The sequence below is a fragment of the Otolemur garnettii genome, unplaced genomic scaffold (genome assembly GCF_000181295.1).
Source record: "Otolemur garnettii isolate 467f Iridium unplaced genomic scaffold, OtoGar3 scaffold00040, whole genome shotgun sequence".
Taxonomy (NCBI): domain Eukaryota; kingdom Metazoa; phylum Chordata; class Mammalia; order Primates; family Galagidae; genus Otolemur; species Otolemur garnettii.
The window spans coordinates 741,372-759,242 of record NW_003852435.1 but is presented as its reverse complement, the minus strand read 5'-3'; the positions used below and the strand labels follow the sequence as shown (position 1 = coordinate 759,242).

At 38.9% G+C, this 17,871-nt stretch overlaps 1 protein-coding gene across 1 annotated transcript in view; it reads right to left on the bottom strand.

Annotated features, from left to right (window-relative positions):
* ELF1 (E74 like ETS transcription factor 1) overlaps window positions 1-17,871 on the bottom strand; it is a 115,226-nt gene that overhangs the window by 85,263 nt on the left and 12,092 nt on the right. The gene's annotated exons all lie outside the window — the stretch shown is intronic.

The following is a 17,871-nucleotide window of genomic DNA, read 5'->3' as shown; positions in this document are numbered from 1 at the left end:
AAAAAAAAAAAAAAAAAAAAGGCAACAAAGAGTAACGAAAGGTTTAATGCAGCGGACATTAAATTTATGACTCGTAAGTGGTTGGTACTACATCAAAAGTTGAAGACAGAACACAAATAAAACATCTCTAATCTCGAAAAGCTTATGTTCCTTTGCTTATTGGTATAGAAACTCCTCTTAACCTTGGTAAATCCTATTTATCCTTCAATACTCATAATTCCTTCAAGATAAACTCTATGGAATATTTTAAGTTTCAGTCCTCTTTTATTTTTAAGCTGTGTGAACCTGAATTTACTCTTTCAGCAGTTTGGATCAATCTTTTTTCTTTTTTTTTGAGACTGAATCTTACTTAGGTGGACCTCGGTAGAGTGCCGTGCTATCACAGCTCACAGCAATCTCAAACTCTTGGGCTTAAGCAATTCTCTTCCCTGAGCCTCCCAAGTAGCTGGGGCTATAGGTGCCCCCCACAACACCCAGCTATTTTTTTGTCTTTGTTAATTGGCCAGGGCTCGGTTTGAACCCAGCACTGTAACCACTGTGCTACGGGTGCTAAGCCTGTTTCAATTCTTAACTTTTTTTACCTATTAACAAATCTGACTTCCCTGGAATGTAAGAATGTACGTTTGTCAGGATATATATAGCAATGTGTCCAGCCTTTGTGCTGCTCTTTGCTTAGCACAATGAGGGCCACACTATGGAAGATCTCATACTGAACTGTGTTAGAAAACTCAGAAATTTAGGAAATTCAACTGTTAAGTGCAAAGTAATATAAAATAATCCAAATTTCAGACCTAAAGAACAATCTAAAGTAATTTCCAACCACCCCAATACAACATACCACCAAGTTAACACAGATTTCGTATTACCCAGATGATTCTACAGTACTTCTCTCACCAGGAGGAAAGGAGGACAGAGACAAATGAAGATTACAACCTTCCCAGAGGAAGGTCAAACTTAAGTGTAACATTATAGCTAGAGACCTCAGAATTTTTTTTTTTTTTTAGACGGAGCCTCAAGCTATCCCCCTGGGTAGAGTGCCATGGCATCACGCTCACAGCAACCTCCAACTCCTGGGCTCAAGTGAGTCTCCTGCCTCAGCCTCCCAAGCAGCTGGGACCACAGGCGCCCGCCACAACGCCTGGCCATTTTTTGGTTGCAGCCGTCATTGTTGTTTGGCGGGCCCGGGCTGGGGATTCGAACCTGCCACCTTAGGTGTATGTGGCTGGCGCCTTAGCTGCTTGAGCCACAGGCGCGGAGCCGAGACCTCAGAATTTTGTAAACTCGTAAGTAAATTTTACATACACATATACACATCTTAGTAAACAAGATATCATATGTTAAACAGCATTTGCCTTCCTAAAAGAATTGTGAGGTAAAACTGAAGCAGAAATAAAGCTATCTTTGTACCTAGAGGTTTCAAATTAAATTCCAAATTCCTTGTATTCCATCTAGGACCATACGTGTATTAAATAAACAATGTCACAAACAAAAAAATTCTTAACAGTGGGGAAGAAAAAGCTGTTGTAGAAATTAAATAAATGCATCATCTTTCTGGTGAAAAAGGAAACTACCTGCATTTTCCAAATCTTTGGTTAACCCACTTGGTTGTATCTTATCACAAACTTATCGCTGAACATCTTAATGAAGGTTTTATTTACTCTTAAGGAAATGTAGACCATTTCAAACAAAGCATCACTTGTGTGTGGACGAGCAAGAGCAGCTCCAGACTGGGACGCCCTGCCATAAAGCGCTGCATGACCTCGGGCAAGTCACAGGACCTCTCTGGGCAGCTGGTTCTCTCTCTGTGAAAGTGAGCCAGTCCGACAATCTTCAGTCTCTTTCAGCACTAAAGTTCTGTAGATTGGTAATTCTGGATTTAATTCTGATAATTCAGTTTAAACTTACATTCCAACCTCATAGAAAGAAAAAAGTGGAGGGGTGACTACTTATGTTTTTCTGGCCTTTCCTTGCCTCCCTACTTTTTCCTTTTCTTCCTTGAACCTTGAAGCCCTACTTTTATCACATTTAAAAAAAAAAAAAAACCTGAAATACATGACTGGTATCTATTATTTAAATTGAGCCAGCTTCTTAATTTTAAGAAACAAAATTCTTTTACTCTCTTTAATAAATAAAATTTTAATTATGCTACTTATTGGTGTCTCTATTTTTCTCTTAGGGAGCGCTACCTTTAAAAAGTTTATTAAAAAAAAAAAAGCAAAAAGGTTTCATTAGATTTTTCACACAGACCAGACTAGAAGTAAATACAGCCTTTGCTTACTCAAAGGCTGACTAAACCAGCAATATGCAAACAGAGATGATAGCAAATGGCTCAGAGCTGACTTGGTAAAATGTCCGCTGTGCCTTTATTGTAAGGCCACAAGATCAAGATCTGTTCATAACAATCCTTTCAAAAGAAATTATGACTGGCTGACATTTTACCATTTCATGTGACAGACCTTCAAGCACTTAGAAAGTTATTAAGAGCAAATTCTCAACGAAGTACTTAAATACTATTATGGTCGACAATAAACAATTTGGCAAATTTTATTTCCAAAAACTTTATTCCTAATTATTTCATATTCAAATTTTAATTTCATTTAAATTTTAGTTTCATAAATATGTTTCAGAAGTAAAATACTACTGTATTCAGCCTCTCAGCATATCCAGAACTTCAAGGCATATGTACCCTTGTTAGCCAAAATCTTACAATCTTTCAAAGATGACAGGAAAAGATTGAGCAATTTTTTCATTTACAAAAAGGTTTTTAATTCAAAACAAGCCAATTTTAAGACCACTGGTATAGAAGGAAGGCCAGAGTCTTTACGTTCCCCTTTTATATGAAATTGAAATACTATAGGTTTCCTCAGAAGACGGTTTTGCTTCTAAACTTGTTACTCAGAACAAGTTTCTAGCGTTAATTATAAAGCTTAATTTTTTTTCTAACAGTAAATAAATCATTCAAGTCTTCATTCCTCCTCGTTTAATACTCACTTTTACTAGTTATCGAATGACCATTCATTTCACCTCAATTTCTATTTAGTTTCCAAAATGAAATAATCCGTATATCAATTTCACTAACTTACAAAAAGAGAGGAAAAAAAAGGAGAGTGCAGTCAGTGAGCAACACCTATGCCTGAGCTGTCCCAAAACTTCACCCTTACCTAAAATCTCAAAAAAGCAACTGCCCCTGACTTTTTTTAAACATCTATATCACACATGAATAATACAATTAACTTAATTATAACTTCCCAGTTACCCCACAAATACAATTAGGCTTTTTAAATTAAAATCTGACCTAGTTTTCTTCATGGTATAAAAAGAAAATCTTTATTCTTAAGTCACGTAGAGAAAACACACACACACCATCCCAAGACATAAAAAAATGTTTTACCAAGAAGACCTAAAAGTTTTCAGAATTTGAGTGCTTTGTTTCCCCTGGTAGTTAAATTCAATCAGGCATGTGACTAACAGCACACATTTTATCAGAGAGTTAAAGAACACATTCAGCCATGTTCTTCGACAGGTAAGAACCACCTTCCCCTTTATCAGCTCAAGAAATAGCCAGAAGCAAACACACAAAACTGTAACAAGTTACCTTCAAATATTCTTTCTTTTTTAGATACCGTCCTTTGGGCTTGAAAATAAAAAGCAATCCGGCAAGTTTTATGCTGTTAAAATGGCTCCTGTAGATTGGGGAAGTGGTGTCTGTGCTTCAGCTTATGAGTCATACATGAAACTAAGTGTTTCTAAGGGAGGCACGCCCATGTTGCTGTGGACCCAATTATTCTGCTAGGTCAAACATGCAAATCTACAGGTAAAAACAGAGAGAGAGGTATAGGAAAGGAGGAAAGTAGAGGCAGGGAGCAAGATCTGCTCTAATTAGACCATTACTAAGCCGTGTTAACTGCCATAATTTAAAACTAACAATACAATAGAATAAGAATCTACAAGGAAGCAAAATTTAAAACTCTATGTTGTTTTAAAATATAAAATCTCAATTTAAAAAGTTGTTTTAATATAGCAAAGAAAGCTATGAAAGGAAAGAGGTATGAGAAGGGATGCAAGGGAGAGAGCAAACTTTGTGGCTCTTAATGTAACAATGGACTGGTGAGACTAATCTGGCTACTTATTAACCCTTATATGAAAGGAATATATTGCTACATTATCTGGAAAAGCTAGCAAAGTGCAATAGCAGATGCAGATTTATAAGTTCACTAAGCAGATAAAATACACTAGAAAATTCAAAGTTCAGTGGAAAAATAAGGGTGAATTAATCTGGGTTACAGAATAAAAACAAAAACACCTCAGTTTTAGGAAGGAACTTAAAGTGCAACATAGCAAAATGATTTTAAATTGAACTGCAAGCTGATACAAACCTGTTTTTAAAAATGATCAATACAATCACAGTTCATAACTCTACTACAGCCATCTTTTGAACAAAATTTCCCACATATATTGCTGCAAGCCTCCACGTGCCAGGCGCCCTGCTACAGCTCCACTGTGCTGCACATGGCCAGCCTACGGGGCCAACAATAGACCTGTGAAGCTCTGCTCTCCGACTCACCTTACATCTGAAACGGTATCCAAGTTGCCAGAACATTACTACAACTACTTACCCTCAACATTTGTTAATTTATTGTAAGAAATTAATCAAAATGGTTTGAAAGCATTAAGCACCACCAAACATGCTTGAAGTGAAGTGTATGTAAGTCAATAGCCTTTGTCTAATATTTTACAAAAAGTAAAACAGGATTTAGTAAGATTTTCTTCCTTTAGTTAATTACTTGGGAGTAATTATTCTGCCTTCCCAGAGGCACGCCCCAGAGGCACGAATGAGAGGACAAGCTTTCATTGATTTAAGAATTTTACGAAGCGCAGCAAAATGTAATGACAGTGAACCAACATTCTACCCTTTAAATGCTTATTTACTCCATTCCACCGAACATTGCTTGGTTTTTCTTTTTATGAAAATAATCTCCATGGTTTAACAAATTAATAAAAATTAAACTGAAAAGAAAAAACTGCTTCTACTGACCTACGTCATATTCAGCTCACTTTAATTCATTTCTCCAGAATGACTATTCAGAATCTATGCACCAAGAATCAAGGTCCTCTAAGCAGTTCACTGGAAAGTAGCCCGTCACAATTATCACCATCTAAACTTATTTTATCCTAGCATTCTGGGAGGCTGAGGCAGGTGGATTGCCTGAGCTCATGAGTTCCAGACCAGCCTGACCAATAGTGAAACCTCCTCCCTGAAAATAACCAAGTATTGTGGCTGGGCGCCTGTAGTCCCAGCTACTTGGGAGGCTGAGGCAAGAGAATGGCTTAAACCTAAGAATTTGAGCTTGCTGTGAGCTGTGACACCATAGCACTCTACCGAGGGTAACAAAGAAAGACTCTGTCTCAAAAAAATAAACTTATTTTAGGCAATATCAATGTAAGCCTAATTAACTTGATTATAATTATTTTAGCTAATTAGAAATAAATTATAAGGGGTGAAAGAGGGCAACAGTAAAAGGCTGATGTCTAAACAAAAGGATAGAGTTAATATGAGAGAAGACCAAAAAAAGATCTCATAAAAGCACAAATAAATATAACTTAAAAAGCACTCAGTTCTGGGGTGGCGCCTGTGGCTCAAAGGAGTAGGGCACCAACCCCATATACTGGAGGTGGTGGGTTCACACCTAGCTCTGGGAAAAAAAAGCTCTGGGGAAAAAAAAAAAAAAGCACTCAGTTTTTTTTTGGAGAGAGGGTCTCCCTTGGTAGCCCTGGGCAGAATGCTGTGGCATTTGAGCTCACAGCAACCTCAAACTCTAGGGCTCAAGTGATTCTCTTGCCTCAGCCTTCAGAGTAACTGGGACTACAGGCACTCACCACAATGCTCAGCTGTTTTTTTTCTGTTTTTAATACAGATAGGGTCTCACTGAGACCTGAGTTCAAGCAATCCACCTGCCTCAGCCTCCCAGAGTGCTAGGATTACAGGTATGAGCCACTGTGCCTGGCCCCCCAAATAAGTACTCAGTTCAGGTCATTAAGTTGTATATATTCCATAAGTGTATCACCATACACTAAATATCTCAAAGTCATCAATGCGTATGACAAGGTTTTCAAAAGAAATGAGAACAACATTCTAAGATTTTTTTTATGAACTATAAATACATGAAAGAATAAGCTTCTCTTCTCCTACTAAAAAATCCATTTATATAAAGCACCTCATTACTTAATAATGGCAGATATTTTATGCAATTTAAAAGAAGTACTTTAGGTTATTAGTATGTAGAAATATAGAAAGAGGCTTAAAGGGAAAATAATTACCCCTTCCAAATAAACAAACAGCTGTTCCTAAGATCTTTCCAGAGTAGATATTACAATATATTGCTCCTTTGCCCAGGGGTATACTCAACTGCATTACTGTACCACCTACAGGAAGTTCCATTCACAGGCCCAAGAAATCAATCTCTCATACTAGAGTGAGTATCAAAGAAAAAAAAAATAGGCAAACAGTTCAGCACAGATTCTAGAGTCAGTTTACTTGGGTTCAAATCCCAGCTCTGCTACCTATCAGCTCTGTAATCTTGGACAATCCCTTAACAATTCTGTGTAATAACTTCTTAATCTATTTGGGGTAACAGTATTCACTGCAAGAGATTATTGTGAAGATTAAAACAAGTCAATATACTGCTATTCGAACTACATAAAGCATTTTCACAACTCAAAAATAAGAAAACCCAGTTTTTTAAACAGATCTAAACAGATACATTACCAAAGAAGAGACACTGATGGCAAAAAATATACATGAAAAGATCAACATCAACACTCAATAGGGAAAAGCAAGTTAATGTCACAATACCACTACAAAGCAAAACAAAAACCACTGGTAATACCAAGCGCTGATGACAATATCAAGCAACTACAAGTATCATAGGTTGTTGGTGGGAATGCAAACAGGCACAGACACTTGAGAAGACAGATCAGCAGTTTCTTTTTCTTTTTACCTTACCTTTTTTCTTTACCTTCTTTTTTTCACTTTTTGTTTTCTTTTTATATTTACCCATCAGAAAATAGTTTCTAAAGAAGTTTCTTATAAAGTTAAACATATTCTTATCATGCAATCCAGTAACTCCACTCTTAGATGTTCAGTCAAGAGAAATGAAGACAGGTGTCCATAAAAAACTCTACGCAGGGTGGCTCAAGGAGTAGGGTGCCGGCCCCATATACCAGAGGTGGCGGGTTCAAACCTGACCCTGGCCACAAAAAAAAAAAAAGTATATACAAACATTTATAGCAGTTTTATTTATAATCACCAAATACTGGAAACCCAAATGTCCCTCAATTGGTGAATGGAGAAACATATTGTATATCCATACAGTGGAATGCTACTCTGTAATAAAAAGGTATGAACTTCTGATATGTAGTATGGGCTACAACATGGACAACTCTAAAGGCATTGGGCTGAATGAAATAAGCCAGACTCAAGATACAAACTGTATGATTCCACTTATTTGACATTCTGGAAAAGCAAAACAAAAGGGAGGGAAATCCTATCACTGGTCACCAGGGACCAGTAAAGGGGGATGATTGACTACAAAGGAGAATAAGGGAACCAGAGGATGATGGAAGATTTCTATATCTTGACTGTGGTACTGGTTACAAGACTTGGGTAGACCTATGTTATCAAAATTCACAGAACTCTAAAACCAAACAGGGCAAATTGTACTGCATATAAATTATGCTTTAATAAACCTGGCTTCAAAGAAATCTTAGTTCACGATATCAAATGCATAACACAATACTAGGCACTTAGTAAGCACTTGATAAACATTAGCTATTATTAAGAACTTGATAAACATTAGCCATTATTATTACCACGATTAATAGAAGCAAATACTTTAGGATGATAAATCTTAACAAACCTCTAAACTTTCAAGTAAAATGTAGCAACTTAGATTTGTGATGGACATACAATATACCTGTTGATACTATGGGTATGTTCATTTCTAAAATTAGATGTAGTATATTGAGTCAGTAAAGCTGCCATGGCTTTGTAGAATTGTCAACATTTCTATTTCAACTATTAATGGAGAAAGATTAGGTCAAGTGAATAAATTTATTACATCCCAACTAAAGTTAAGACACTATTTCTTCCTTTAAAATAGAACTTACGAAGAGAATTTCCTGTGCAAGCTAGAACTCACTTTTTTCCTTTTACTGTTACGTCTTTTCTTTTTAAAACTCAAATATGAAAACTTCTAGTACAAGAAAATATAGAGTAGCCTAATTTTCATATTTAGGAAACTTGAGCTAAAAAAAAATTGGTTTGCATCTTCCCCTATCAGAAGCTAACAAGCAATGGCTACAAGAGATGGGGAGATGGAAGATGAAAAGGTTACACTACTAAAATGACAGATGACCAAAAGCAATGCTCCCCACTATTTAAATATAAAAATAAAGTTTACCAGACTGAGATTCAGTGTCATAAATCTTTCAATCAGAAAGAATTTACTTTGTTGATGCCAACATCTCTCAAAACATAATCCCAGGTTCTGAGCATTGTAAGCAGAATTTCTAAATGCGAGCTTAAGTGTAAAACATAGTTAATTCTCTGTTCTGTATCATTAGCTTTTATAAACCATAAACCGCCTTACGCCTCGCCACAGACAGGTTACTGGGACCAATCTGTAAGAGGACAGCCCCCTGGGCAACCGTCTGTGTGTTTAAGAGACATAAGGAAGGCAAAATGGCCCCAGCCTTGGTTTGCTTAGTTCTATTTTGCCAACACCTAGGACGGGGACCCAAACTCAAGAGATGTGAGTATAGCTCACAAATAAATAGTTCACTGAGGCAAAATTGTAGCTTACCAGGATTTCACTACATACTAAAAAAAAAATTTTTTTTTTTTTTTTTGAGGACAGAGTCTTACTTTATTGCCCTCGGTAGAGTGCTATTGAGGTCACACAGCTCACAGCAACCTCCAACTCCTGGGCTTAGGCGATTCTCTTGCCCTCAGCCTCCTGAGTAGCTGGGACCACCGGCACCCGCCACAACGCCTATTTTTTGTTGCAGTTTGGCAGGGGCTGGGTTTGAACCTGCCTCCCTCAGTATATGGGGTCAGCACCCTGCCCACTGAGCCACAGGCACCGCCCCCAAAATATTTTTAAAGATGAGATTTAGGCTATGATTAATCCAAGATTCTAGTATAGGTGTTATTTTGACCGTTATTCTTTATTCTGTCAGTAAAAATAACCAAGAATTGATTGTATAGTTATATTCTTTATGATGGTTCTAGGTAATATGCTGACTGCAAACTGACAGCAAAAGTTGTTTTATGTAGACATAATACTGTCTCTCTCACAATTAAATTTTAAATCATTATTTAAAATAATGCATCTTTTACTTCAATGATTATAACCAGGAACACCCCTCAGAACCACCTGGAAGAGCTATCCATTCCTGGAAATGGAGTGCAAAGTCAAGGAGACCAGGCTTATTATGAGAACCACTGCTTTATTTCTATGTAGCCCCAGAAAGGACAGTAGTCAGTGCCTTTCACAGAGCAGCTGCCCAGAAGGACACTTGTTAACTTACTATTCAACAATCCTTAAATACTGCAAAGGAAGACATCTTCTATTTTTTTAGACTGAGTTAGAGTCCTAAGCTCCTCCTTTCCTCTCCTTCAGGTAAAAGCATCTTATCATAGAAAATGATATAACAGCCTCTAATGGTCTCCCCTTCCCTGCCACCAACTGCCCACTTTAAGTTCATCTGTATCACTTCACTGCTGGGGAAGTCTTCCTAAAGTGTTGAGATCACTCAAGGCCAAAAACACAATCTTTTATTTTTTATTTTTTAAGACAGAGAAAGTCTCACTTTGTCACCCTCGGTAAAGTGCCATGGTGTCACAACTCACAGCAACCTCAAACTCTTGGGCTCAAGCGATTCTCCTGCCTCAGCCTCCTAGGTAGCCAGAACTACAGGTGCCACAAAACCCAGCTAGTTTTAGAGACAGGGTCTTGCTTTTTGCTCAAGCTGGTCTAGAACTCCTGAGCTCAAGTAACCCACCCACTTTGGCCTCCCAGAATGCTAAGAAAGAACAACTCTTTTGAGTGCTGTGATCACTCAAGGCCAAAACAAACAAACAAACAAACAAACAAAAACAACTTTGATTTCCTGAAGACAAATTAAAAGCCAAACTATCACACTATTCAAGGCTTTAAAAACCTGATTTTTCCAGCCCTGTCTTCCTGACTCTGACTCCCTGTGCGTCAGCCCAGCCCCATTCCAGCCTACTAAAATCTCCCAACTTGCCCATTCCCTTTTGTTTGACTTCCTCACCCCTGTTCCCTGGGCTTAGAAAGCACTTTTCCTTATTATTTCCCTCCTAGCTCTGACCTCTGCCTATTGAACATCCATCCTTCCAGTCTCATTTCAAATGCCTGTTCTGCATGAAGGTTTCCCTCAACAGCCCCACTTAAAATTATTATTGCAAGAATTGATCATTATAGGATCGGAAGAGACATTAGAGATATTCTATCCAGTCCAGTGGTTTTTAAACTTCTGTGTTAAGCAGATGAAGCTGTCTAAGGCCTTCAAGGAACCATGACACTACATACATTTAAACCTGTTTTAAGAAAGCCTGAAATACGGATCCAACTTCATTTTAAAAATAAGGAAAAGAGGCAAGTAAAAAGAACTTACCTGCCCAATATCGAGTTAATGCCAGATCTAGGTACTTACAATCATTCTTTTAACAAATATTTACTGAGCACTTTGCTTGATCAAATTAACACATCTCCTTATACTTTGTATGCAGCCAACAATCTGGCAAATGAATGCCTTTTTCTCCTTACCTATCCATAAGGCCCACCACAAGCAGTTTGCTTTCAGCTGGTGAGGCCAGTGATACTCCTTTTTTTTTTTTCTGAAACAGAGTCTAGCTATATCTCATAGACTAGAGTGCTATGGCCTCAGTCTACCTCACAGCAACCTCAAACTCCTGGGCTCAAGCAATCCTTCTGCCTCAGCCTCCTGAATAACTGGGAGTACAGGTGTGTGCCACAATACCCAACTGGTTTTTCTACTTGTACCTTTGATCAAGCTAGTCTCCAACTTCTGACCTTGAGTGATCCTCCCCCTCTTCTCACCTCAGAGTACTAGGTGGGCAGGAGCCAAGCACCGGCCTCACCCTCTCTGTCTTGCTTCAGGGATCTATCAGCTCTCCAGCCCTATGCCATAATTCAGTTCATAGGAATCTTTATCACCTTTCCCTTCCACAAGATATCACGCTGGTCCATTAAATTGCTGACATTATACTCACTAGACCTAATGAGCAAAAAGTAGCAACTGTTCTAGACTGAATTATGAGACACTGTATGTCAGAGGGGGGAAACGAATCTTATTAGAATTGAACAGTCCTGTATCTCACTGAAATTTCTAGGGGTCCACTGAAGCAGGGTATGGTAAGATCTAAGGGATCTAAGGTTAAGTTCTTGCACCTGACCCCTCCTTCAACCAAGAAAGGCACAATGCTTAGTGGACCCATCTGGATTTTGAAAGCAACATATTACTCATATGGGTGTGTTACTCCAATTCAATTACTGAGTGACCCAAAAAGCTGCCAGTTTTCAGTGGGGCCCAGAACAGGAGAAGGCTCTGCAACAGGTCCAGACTCCTATGGCAAGCTATTCTGCCAGTGCCACATGATCCAGCAAATCCAATGGTCAGTTGTGGACAGGGATGCTGTCTGGAGCCCTTGACAAACGGCTGTAAGTGAATCACAGTGCAGGCCTTTAGTATTTTGGAACCAGGCCTTGCAATTATCTGCAGATAATACTTTCCTTTTAAGAGACAGCTTTGGGCCTGTTTCTGGGCTTTAATAGAAACCGAAAGATTAAAAACTAGCAACACAAAAAAATACCCTATTATTATTTTTGCTCCTTGATAAAAGAGGAACCAAAAATAAACAAAAAAGAAAAAAGAGGAGAAATTTACAATATGTTAAACAAGAGCTTTAACTTCTTCAAATTATACCCTTGGTCAAAACAGAGAAATTAAGAAACTAACCTTAGTGATTAGCCTAACAGTTAAAGAGGATGGGCTCAGGAGTGGGTGATACAGGGTTGAGTCGTAATTCTACCATTTACTAGTTGCATAACTTAAGGCTCTGTTGTCACTTCTGTTAAACAATAATAATCTTTATTTCACAAAATAATTCGCTTAAATTACTTGTTATAATGCCAGAACACACAATATGTTTTCAAAAACTTACCAAAAAAGGCAGATAAACTGTAAGACATCCAAACTCAGCAATAAAAAGGAACGAACTATTGATACCAACTTCAGTGACTCTCAAAAACATTGTACTGAGTGAAAAAAATCAATGGCAGGCCCGACCGGTGGCTCATGTCTATAATTCCAGCAGTCTGGGAGGCCAAGTGTGTGGAATGTCTGAGCTCAGGAGTTTGAGACCTGCCTGAGCAAGAGCGAGACCCCATCTCTGAAAAAAAAGAAAATAGCTGGGCATTGAGGTGGGCACCTATAGTCCTAGCTACCCAGAAGCTGAGGCAAGAAGATCCCTTGGGCCAAAGAGTTTGAGGTTGCTGTTAGCTACAATGCCAGAGCACTCTACTAAGGGTGACAAAATAAGACTCTGACTCCAAAAAAATAGAAAGAAATGAGTGTCAAAAGGTTACATGTTATGTTTCCATTTATGACATTTCTGGAAGAGACAAAACTATACTGTTTGAGAACAGATCAGTGGTTGAAAGGGTATGTATGAGGTGGAAGGTGCAACTATAGAGAGAACATGAGGGTCTTGAGAGGTGATGAATTATCCTATATCCTGATTACAGTGGAGGCTACACAAATCCAGACATGTTAAAACTCACAGAACCATACACAAAAAAGTCCATTTTAGTTTATGACAATTTGAAAAGTAAAATACATTTTTTAACAACCTCCAATAGCCCCCAAACTCATTACTCCCATCCATTAACAAATTCAAATTAAGGAATCTTCTATAAAATAACTGACTGGCATTCTTCAAAAGCATCAAGGTGAAAAAAGACAATGAGCTGTCACAGATTTGAGGGGATTAAGAGACAGAAACACCAGGCTTGGCGCCTATAGCTCAACCGGCTAAGGCGCCAGCCATGTACACCTAAGGTGGCGGGTTCGAATCCCCAGCCCGGACCCGCCAGACAACAATGACGGCTGCAACCAAAAAATAGCCGGGTGCTGTGGCGGGCACCTGTGGTCCCAGCTACTTGGGAGGTGGAGGCAGGAGACTTGCTTGAGCCCAGGAGTTGGAGGTTGCTGTGAGCTGTAATGCCACGGCACTCTGCCCAGGGGAACAGCTTGAGGCTCTCTCAAAAAAAAAAAAAGACAGAAACACCAAATGTGGTATGTTACGTCCTGGATTGAATCCAGAAACAGAAAAGGAACATTAGTGCAAAAGCTGGGGAAACTGTAATAAAATCTATAGTTAATAGTATAGTATCAATGTGAGTTCTTACGTTTGATCACTTACACTATGACTATGCAAGATGTTAACATCAGAGGAAGCTGGATAAAGAATATACAGAACTGCTCTGTACTGTGTATGAAACTCTTCTCTGAGCTTAAAATCACTTCAAAATAAATTAAATCCCAGAAATTTTAAGAAAAAGTTAAGTTTTCAATAATTTTATAAAGCAAAAATACATTATTTCTTTCTCTTCCAATCCATCACGCATTCTTTGATTTAAATGTTTTTATCTACTGGGCATGGTCGTGGCTCACCCCTATAATCCTAGCACTATGGGAGGGCAAGGCGGGTGGACTGTTTGAGTTCAAGACCAGCCTGAGCAAAAGAACAGGAGTTAGAGACCAACCTGAGCAAGAGGGAGATCTCATCTCTACTAAAAACAGAAAAATCAGCTGTGCACTGTGGCGGACACCTGTAATCCCAGCTTGCTCAGCAGGCTGAGGCAGAGTAGACTGCTTGAGCCCAAGAGCTGGAGGTTGGTGTGGGCTATAATGATGCCAGAGAACTCTATGGAGGATGACAAAGTAAAACTCTGTCTCAAAAATAAATAAATAGGGGGCACGCCGGCCACATGCTCCGGGGTTCCATCCTGGCCTGGGCCTGCTAAACATACAAACAAGGGCCACGCCTGTGGCTCAAAGGAGTAGGGCACTGGCCCCATATACCAGAGGTGGCGGGTTCAAACAAAAACAAACAAACAAACAACAAAAAATAGCTGGGCTTTGTGGCTGGCACCTGTAGTCCCAGCTACAAGGGGGGCTAAAGCAAGAGAATCACTTGAGACCAAGAGTTTGAGGTTGCTGTGAGCTATTATACCATAGCACTCTACTAAAGGTGACAAACTCAGACTCTGTCTCAAATAAATAAATAAATAAATAAATAAATGTTTTTTACCTATACTGAGATCATATACATTATTTGAAAGGATAAAACACAATCCTCCATAAATTATGTGACTCGTTAGCAGTGCTCATTTCCAACATATATTTTTATAGCTTTTAAAATTCTGATTAACGTTATTTTTTAAGAAATTTCTCAAGAAATCTACCTCTGGCTCGGGGCCTATAGCACAATGGTTATGGTGACAGCCACATACACCAAAGGTGGTGGGTTCAAACCTGACCCTGGCCAGCTAAACAACAATGACAACTGCAACAAAAAAACCCAACTAGGCCTGTGGTAGGTACCTGTAGTCCCAGCTACTTGGGAGGCTGAGGGAAGAGAATCACTTAAGCCCAAGAGAGTTTGAGGTTGCTTTGAGCTATGTTGCCAAGGGCGACATAGTAAGGCTCTGTCTCCAAAAAAAAAAAAAAGAATTTTACCTCTTACTATTCTTATTTAAAAAAAACCTTCACTGGCCCACTAGTACACACAGAATAAATTCCAACACAAGGTATTTCTCCATCTTGACTTTGGCCCACCTGATTATGCCTCACTTTTGGGCATTCCGGCTCCCAACATATACCCCACAATCCAGCTCGGCAGAACTTATTAGTTCTGAGTGTGGCATGCTTTTTCATTTCACCTTTCCAGGCCTCCTGCACTCAGTGAAATCTCCTACAAGCCTTTCTTTTCTCACTGTCACTAAAAGGAAGAATTAGTCACTTTTTCCTTTGTGCTCCCACAGTACTTTGTAAATGATCCAATCACACCACTTATGAATCACACTGTATCACATTGTTTACTCATTCGTACACGTCTGTGCACTACTACCATGAGCAAAGCATTCTTTGTGTTTGGAGCACCCCAGGTAAATAGCTTTCTCCAGAACTCTTCTTGCCTACTCTGCTGGAATACTTAGTAAAGAACATTCTATCTTGTATCATTTGTTTATAGTCTCATGAGTCATTTATTTCAGCCTAACAGTAAACCTAATATTAAACCCACAATAGTTATTTAATAAATATTTGCTGAATGATACATTTGGAAGTTGAACTAAATATTGGCTCAACGATAAACCTTTTTTCTGTGTCTTCCAGGCAATCCAAACCATTCTCGGGTCATTTCTGCATAGGTCTAAATTACACAAAAAGCTAAGGCCTTTTCTTACCTCCTGATTTAGTCCAAATTCTATAAACAGCATGGTTTGGTTGGGTCTGGTATCCCTGTTTGGGGGTCAATCCCATAACAATAAAGCTGTGCATTTGTTAAAAGAGAATAGCTTCTGGATCTGACCCACTGTTTCTACCTCAACATCCTATCCCACCCCATTAACAGATGACAAATAACACTTCAAAATTAGAAAGAAAGGGGGGTGGGGGGCAAAGTAAAAAATAGGAAAAACTCCCAACAGGTTTAGGACCAATTATCCAAAGGTGGTCCTTTTCTAAAACTTTGTCTTTTGTCCCTTTCAGGCCATTTCTTACACAGCCTCCTGTAAAGAAACAACTGTCACAATGAGAAGTAGGCTGGTCAAAGCTTCAGTGAAAAGAAACATTCAAATAAGGTATTTAGCCTCCAGCTTTACCTATCCATGTTTCATAATACCACATAGATGAACAATTAAGCCTGCTTTGAACGCAAGTTTTATTATGACAAAGGAACATTCTAGCTATAGCTAAACTGCTCTGCTGCTCTTCTTCAAATCACTGACACTTTAAAACTTAAAAGCATTTTAGATTTCCAGTTATGTTAGGAATTATTTCTTGGGTATATGGAACTAAGTAATGTTCTCAAATTTCTATCTCCAGGTCTCGCTCAAGACCTCCAGATTCTTCTATCCACTTGACAACTCCATTCAAAACTGGTTCAATAGTCTTCTCAAACCTAACATATTCAAACCTGAATTCCTGATCTTACCTCCAAAACCTACTCTTCCCACAGTTTTCTCCACTCATCTTGGTGACAATTTGATACGTCTAGCTGCTCAAACCAAAAATCTTGACTCTTGATTCCCTTCTTTCTGTCATATACTCATATCCAATCTTACCAAGAACTCTTGTTAACTCAATCTTCAAAACATACACAGAACCCTATAACCCTGACCTTAGTGGCTACTATCACTCTCTGAGCCACTGTCATCTCTCATATGTGTGGCTGCAGTAGTCTAAGTAGCCTTCCTCTTAAGACTCCTTCCCTTAGAGTCTCAAAACAGCAGATAGAAGAAGTAAACCATTTAAAAGGTAAGTCAGATCTTATCAATCCCCTGCTTCAAAACCTTCCCAAAGATCCTCTTTTTACACAAAATAAAAGTCTTCATAATTGTGTAGGACTGCAAGATCTTGCCTGGACCCTAGCCACAATGATTGTATCTCTCATGATTTCCTGCTTGTTCCCTCGCTTCTAGTCCCACTGATCTCTCTTTGCTATTCCACGAACACATCAAACATCCTTCTACCTTAGGTCTTTGCATGACCTGTTCTCACTATCTGAGAAGCTTTTCTGTTACATATCCAAAGAGCTAACTCCTTTGCTTCCTGTGGTAAACTGCAGAAATGTCTACAAATTTGTTCATGCATCTCCGCATGCAACATGACTTTGTCTCCGGAGTATGACTGGCCAAGTGATTTGCTTTGGCCAATGGAATAATTGCAAATGAAATACAAGCAAAGGCTTGAAAGGGTAGGCACGTAGGGGCTTGCCCTCTCTTGGTCCTAAGACCCGTTGTGCCACCTCTGGGGTTTGAGTCACAGAGAGAGAAGCCTTAGCCATATGAATGAAGCCAGACTAACTCTAGCTCTAGAGGAGGCCAACAAGATCTGAAGAATCACCCAGTCACATAACAGAATGAGAAATAACATGTAACATAGATATATTTGCTCCAAAATTATCACTTACCCACAGTCATATGGTTAGTTAACTCAAAGCCAAGATTTAAACCCATACTCACTCCTATGTTCTTACAAACATATTTTGAACTTTAGAAGTCAGTTTGAATAACCTCAATAGATATTTCCCAAATGTAAGGATACTAAAATATGCACAGGTAATGTGATACACAGACTAAGAATTCAGACAATTATAAGTTAGTGAAACAAGTCCCAAGAATTTACCAACCTCTCTACTTTTGCTCTTGTTGCTATTTCCCCACTATCTTTTCTACCTATGCTTCAGGACTCTGTTAAAGTTCATCCATAGAGTATGTATGAAAACTGAAGAAACCTTTAAAAAAAAAATAGGCGAGGCAGTGGCTCACACCTGTAATCTTACCACTCTGGGAGGCCAAGGCAAGTGGATTGCCTGAGCAAGGGTGAGACCCCCCATCTCCAGTGAAAATACAAAAATTAGCCAGGCTTTGTGGCAGGAGCCTGTGGTTCCAGCTACCAGGGAGGCTGAAGCAAGAGGACTGCTTGAGCCCGAAAGTTTGAGGTTGCTATGAGCCATGACATCACAGTATTCTACCAAGG